Raw genomic sequence first — 5,476 nt, 5'->3', positions numbered from 1 at the left:
AGAATGGGAATTGTTTGGAATAAAAATAGCCATTTTGGAAGTATATTCATTTTAACTGTTGCGATGCGGCCCATCAAAGATATCTGTCTTTCCATTTCTCTTGATCCTGTTTTGTTTTCCTCAACAATTCTTTAAAATTATTCTCTTGTAATGAGCTGCATTTGTTTGTCATTACAATTCCTAGGTATTTTATTTTCTTCTGTAGTTGGAAACCTGATGTTTCTTGTAGTTGAGTTGTCCTCTCCTCTTCCATATTTTTGGTCATTATCTTAGTTTTATTGATATTAATTCTCAAACCAGCTACAAGTCCATAGTCTCCAAGTTCTTGTTTCAAAGTAAGAATTGATTCCAGTAGGTTCTCCAATATAAATACTAGGTCACCTGCAAATGCCAACAGTTTATATTCTTCTCCTTTTAGTTTCAAGCCCATAATCTCCTTCTTTTCTCTTATTGAGTCATTTAGTATTTCCAATACAAATATCAACAACAAAAGTGATAAAGGGCATCCCTGTCTCGTCCCTTTTTGGATTTCAATGTATTTTGTCTGTTCCCCATTAATTGTTACCACCGCCTTTTGTTTAGTATAAATTGACTGAATCATCTTCACAAAGTTAGCACCAGCCTGTGCCTCTTCCAAAGCTTCCAACATGAAATTCCAGTTAACGTTGTCAAAGGCAATGATGGCATATATCAATACTAGGAAGAAGTACTTCTTCATTCACATCTGTAACTTACCTTTTCTTCAAGAAACTCAGGATTATCTCATTTTACCCAACAACTCAGTGACATAACAACTCAGTGAGCCACCCTGAACCCTGCCTGCTGGGGAAAGGAGCAGAATAAAAGTTGAATAAATAAACAAATTATTTGTCAAGTGACTTCCCTAAAGTCTCTCCATTCACTGAATTTCAGTTAATCTATATACTGCATCATGGCTGTTCTAATAAACAACACATGAGTTCAACAGGCAGGGGGCTGAACATCCCAAATCACTACACAATTCCATTTGCCTGAAGAAGTGTGCTTTTCACATGAAAGCTTACACTCTGAATAAAACTTTGTTGGTCTTAAAGATGCCACTGGACTCAAACTTGGTTCTACAAAATTTCTAGTCTTCTTTTAAAAAATTCTAAGCTTTCAAGAAGGGCTCAGCAATAATCTAACTGCCACAAACAAATTATCACAATCTGAAGAACACTATCCATAACAGGCAAGTTAGATTAAGTGGTATAGAACTGTAAATGTTCTTACTGCATTTTGTAATCTTCTTCTGCAAATAGATTTTTTCTTTTGTTTCAGTTTGGGATGAAAATAAATATTTGACCTGAAGTCTTTAAAAAATTAATAATAATTAAAGACTTGTAAGTATAAATAAGGAGCTGTGGTGGCTCAAGTGGTTAAGACGCTGAACTGCAGGCTGTGGAAGGTCAGTAGTTCAGCAGTTCGAGACCCGGGTGCCGCATGATGGAGTGAGCTCCCATTTCTAGTTCCAGCTCCTGCCAACCTAGCAGTTCGAAAGCAAGAAATTGCAAGTAGATAAATAGGTACCACTTCGGTGGGAAGGTAACAGCGTTCCATGCGCCTTGGTGTTTAGTCATGCTGGCCACATGACCACGGAAATGTCTTCGGACAGTGCTGGCTCTTCGGCTTTGAAACAGAGATGAGCACCGCAACCCTAGAGTCGGATTCGACTGGCTTTTGAGCAAGGGAACCTTTACCTTTAAGTATAAAGAAATATTATTTAATTATTTTATTTAAGTATAAAGTATATTGGAGCTGCGGTGGCTCAAGTGGTTAAGACACTGAACTGCAGGCTGTGGAAGGTCAGTAGTTCAGCAGTTCAAGACCCGTGTGCCGCAAGACAGGGTGAGCTCCTGTCTCTAGTTCCAGCTCCTGCCAACCTAGCAGTTCGAAAGCAAGAAATTGCAAGTAGATAAATCGGTACCACTTCAGTGGGAAGGTAACAGCATTCCGTGTGCCTTGGTGTTTAGTCATGCCGGCCACATGACCACGGAAACGTCTTCGGACAGCGCTGGCTCTTTGGCTTTGAAACGGAGATGAGCACCGCAACCCTAGAGTCGGATTCGACTGGCTTTCGAGCAAGGGAACCTTTACCTTTACCTTTTATAAAGAAAGAAGTGAAGCTACTTTTCTTTGCTAATCTTGGGCTGCGGACACACACTCAATAATCCACTTTCAGTGCACTTTCTAACTGGATTTTAGTGTGTGAACTGACAAAATCCAGTTGGAAAGTGCATTAAAAGTGGATTGAAAGTGGATTATTTAGTGTGTGTGACTGCAGCCTAAGTTTAGCAGTATATATATGTGACATGGAAATTTGAAGTCTGGAAGGTAGATCATTTGACTTCCAGAATTACAGAGGCTTATCATTTAAAAGGGGTTTTCCTCCATTTTACTTCCAACATAGTTCATGATTCACTCATGATGGTTTGTTGATTCTGAAAAGACCATGACCTCCTCAGTTGAGAATGAAAAGCCAGCAACTTAAGTATTTTAAGATAACTGGCTCGGAATGCAAACCAATGTAGATGAAAAGGAAATCAGTAAATGAATGCAGAAAACCAGAGTTTCTAGAGTTATTCCATTTATGTCATAAGTATAGTTGAAGGATGAATAGGATGTGAATGCGGGTGTGAGTATGCGTAAAACTACAGAAAATCAGCAGCATCGACAGCAGTTTCATGCATCACACTAAAATATACACTCATCCTTGCAGTCTGATCCTTGACTTTGCAGTGCATCCTTTTTGCCTTGGGAACATTCCATAGCTTAGCTGAACTCTAGGATGGAGTGTGTAAGAATCCTAATTAAAACAGAACAATCAACTGCAGATAGTGATCTTCATTCACATTTCATGCTTCCTTTGGGTAGATATACAGGGCACAACTTTGATGAGCATCATGAGTACTCAAAGATATTACAGACTCTGGCCATTAATATGCTTTTTATTGGTGAAGCAATTTTCCTCTCATAGATACTGCTGCTTCCTATTACTTTAGCAGATTTATGGGAGGCTATAGAGTTGAAATGAATCCAATATTAAAGACAGAGACTCAGGGGCTAAAGACACTCTTGTGCAAGGGGCATGGGTGGAAAGGGAGGGGAGATGACAACGGCAAAAGACATATGCCTCCTTTTGTGTAAATGCTACTCTTGCCCCCTCACCAGCACAGATATTGCTTTAATTAATAAGATTATATAAATTGTGATCACTTTGTTTTATAGGCTGCATTCAATTAGTCTGTAAATTATTAATACTTTGGTAAGCGCCACTGCAATACACATGAATAAGCATATAATAAAACAGCAGGTGCAAGCTATAATTTCCTAAAAGTCAAGGGAAATAAATAACATTCTATCATCAATAAAAGTCTCCTAATGCACCCTCCAACTTTTACTCACAAGTTGTGCAATTCATAACTTAATTTACCACATCTGCATTTTCAAAATGTTTTGAAGAATTCTGGTGTGGTACTATAAATGAAGACTACTGTTATTTTTGTGAATGAGGAAGCATCAATCAGGCATATCAGAAAGAGCAGTTCAGTATATAATTCTGATGAAGGCAGGGAATTCTGGAATGTACTACTTCAGAGTACAGGTAGACGTGCCATATTTAAGACTATTCCACATTAAAAACTCCCCCATTGCCACCATGTAGCACCCTTCCTGACTCACCTCTGCTCCATGATTAAGGTTGCCAGCCTCCAGGTGGGGCCTGGAGATCTCCCACTTTTACAACTGATTTCCAGCTGACAGAGATCACTCCCCTGAAGAAAATGGCTGTTTTGAAGGGTGGACTCTATGACATTGTACCATGCTGAGGCCCCTCCCCTCCACAAACTCTGCCCTCTCCCATTTCCACCCCCAAAGTCTCCAGGTATTTTCCAACTCAGACCTGGCAACCCTATGATACACTTCTACAAAGTACAAGTAAGTCATAGACCAACTCATTTCTCACCTCTAGGGGCAGGCAGTAGAAAAGCCAGAAAATTGCAATGTACCTTCATACGTTGCAAAACCTCTTATCTACCAACTTCTTCCCAATCCACCTTTCCCCCTAAAATGACATGGGTTTTACAGTGGAGTTCTAAGCAGACTGATACCCTTTTAAGTCAGTTGAAGCCAATGTTAGGGTTACATAATTAACCCTCTCTCTCTTTTTTCCTTTATTAAAAATTATGTTAGTGATATGTTTCTTGTTGTTTTAAACATCCATTGACTTGATTTTCCACAGCTGTGGGAGTAGCAATAGGAATACTCTGATGATGAAAATATGAGACCTAGACGTCAGAAGAGACTTTGTGTCATCTCCTTAGCCTCTATTGAGCTTGATCACCAAGATGTCTGGGGATGAGGGGACACAATGATGATGGAGAGGTTCTTTTGTTAGATCAGCAAAATAAAATTGGTGTCAGACTCAGGCAAGATGATGAGACTGACAAAGGACTTTGTTTTGCCATGACAGATTAATACAGCTACCCCTTTGAAAGCAAGATGCTGGAAGACCAGTCCACTGTTTTTTAAAAAATACAAATAGAAGTCACACAGTGGGCTTATTTGGATTGGGACAGCACAGAAGGAGGAGAGGTTCCACTATTTTATCCATGTTCTTTTGGTGTTCCATGCCTTCGTTTCCCCTTTGACAGCAAATAACAACAAGGCGGGGAGGTTAGGCTCTGCCCTAGAGTGGAGAAAATGCTGCATTTCCAATGCAGCCCTGATCTGAATCAGGCCCCAGCACAGCTACTGTTAACATTTATTAGAAAATCTAGGATAGATCCAGCCATAGCACATACACCCCCCTTAGTGTTTCATCTAGTTTCACCCCTTGAGTAAATCCATTCTTACAGTCATTCAAAAGATTTTTTCAGGTGCCCATACTTCGTATTTGTGTGTGTATTTATGTAGAGAGAGTTTATATTTTGAATAAAAATGTCAAAAGTAAGTTCACAACTCAGAATCTCCCTTATAAATAAAAGCCGAATGTTCTCTTCTCTAGAACATTCCACACACTCCAAAATCAGTTTGCTCTCCGATCGGTCATTCAGAGGGTCTCCCTATCCACTGGCTGCTTTGCCTGAGTCCTGCCTCCAACATTCTAAACATTTTGCTGTTCCTCTCCCCCGCATAGCCAGTCAGAACACAGAGGTTATTTGCATATGCAGCCTCATTGGCCTCTGCCTCGGAACACAGAGGTCGTTTGCATATGCGACTTGATTGGCTTTTGCCTCTAACATTCTAAACAGTTTTGCTGTTCTGAGGTAAAATGTGTCCAATCTCCAGGTGAGGGCTGGAGATCCCTCAGAATTACAACTGCTTTCCAGATGGCAGAGATCAGTTCCCCTGGAGAAAATGGTGAGCTCTGTATCCTTATATGCTGCTGAGGTGGCCCCCATATGACAGTCAATGTGATGTAGCAGTCAGGGCTTCAGAGCACGGGAGAGGCTGCAGG

This window comes from Gekko japonicus, unplaced genomic scaffold (genome assembly GCF_001447785.1).
Source record: "Gekko japonicus isolate JY-2015 unplaced genomic scaffold, Gekko_japonicus_V1.1 scaffold380, whole genome shotgun sequence".
Taxonomy (NCBI): domain Eukaryota; kingdom Metazoa; phylum Chordata; class Lepidosauria; order Squamata; family Gekkonidae; genus Gekko; species Gekko japonicus.
This window is presented reverse-complemented; position numbering follows the sequence as displayed.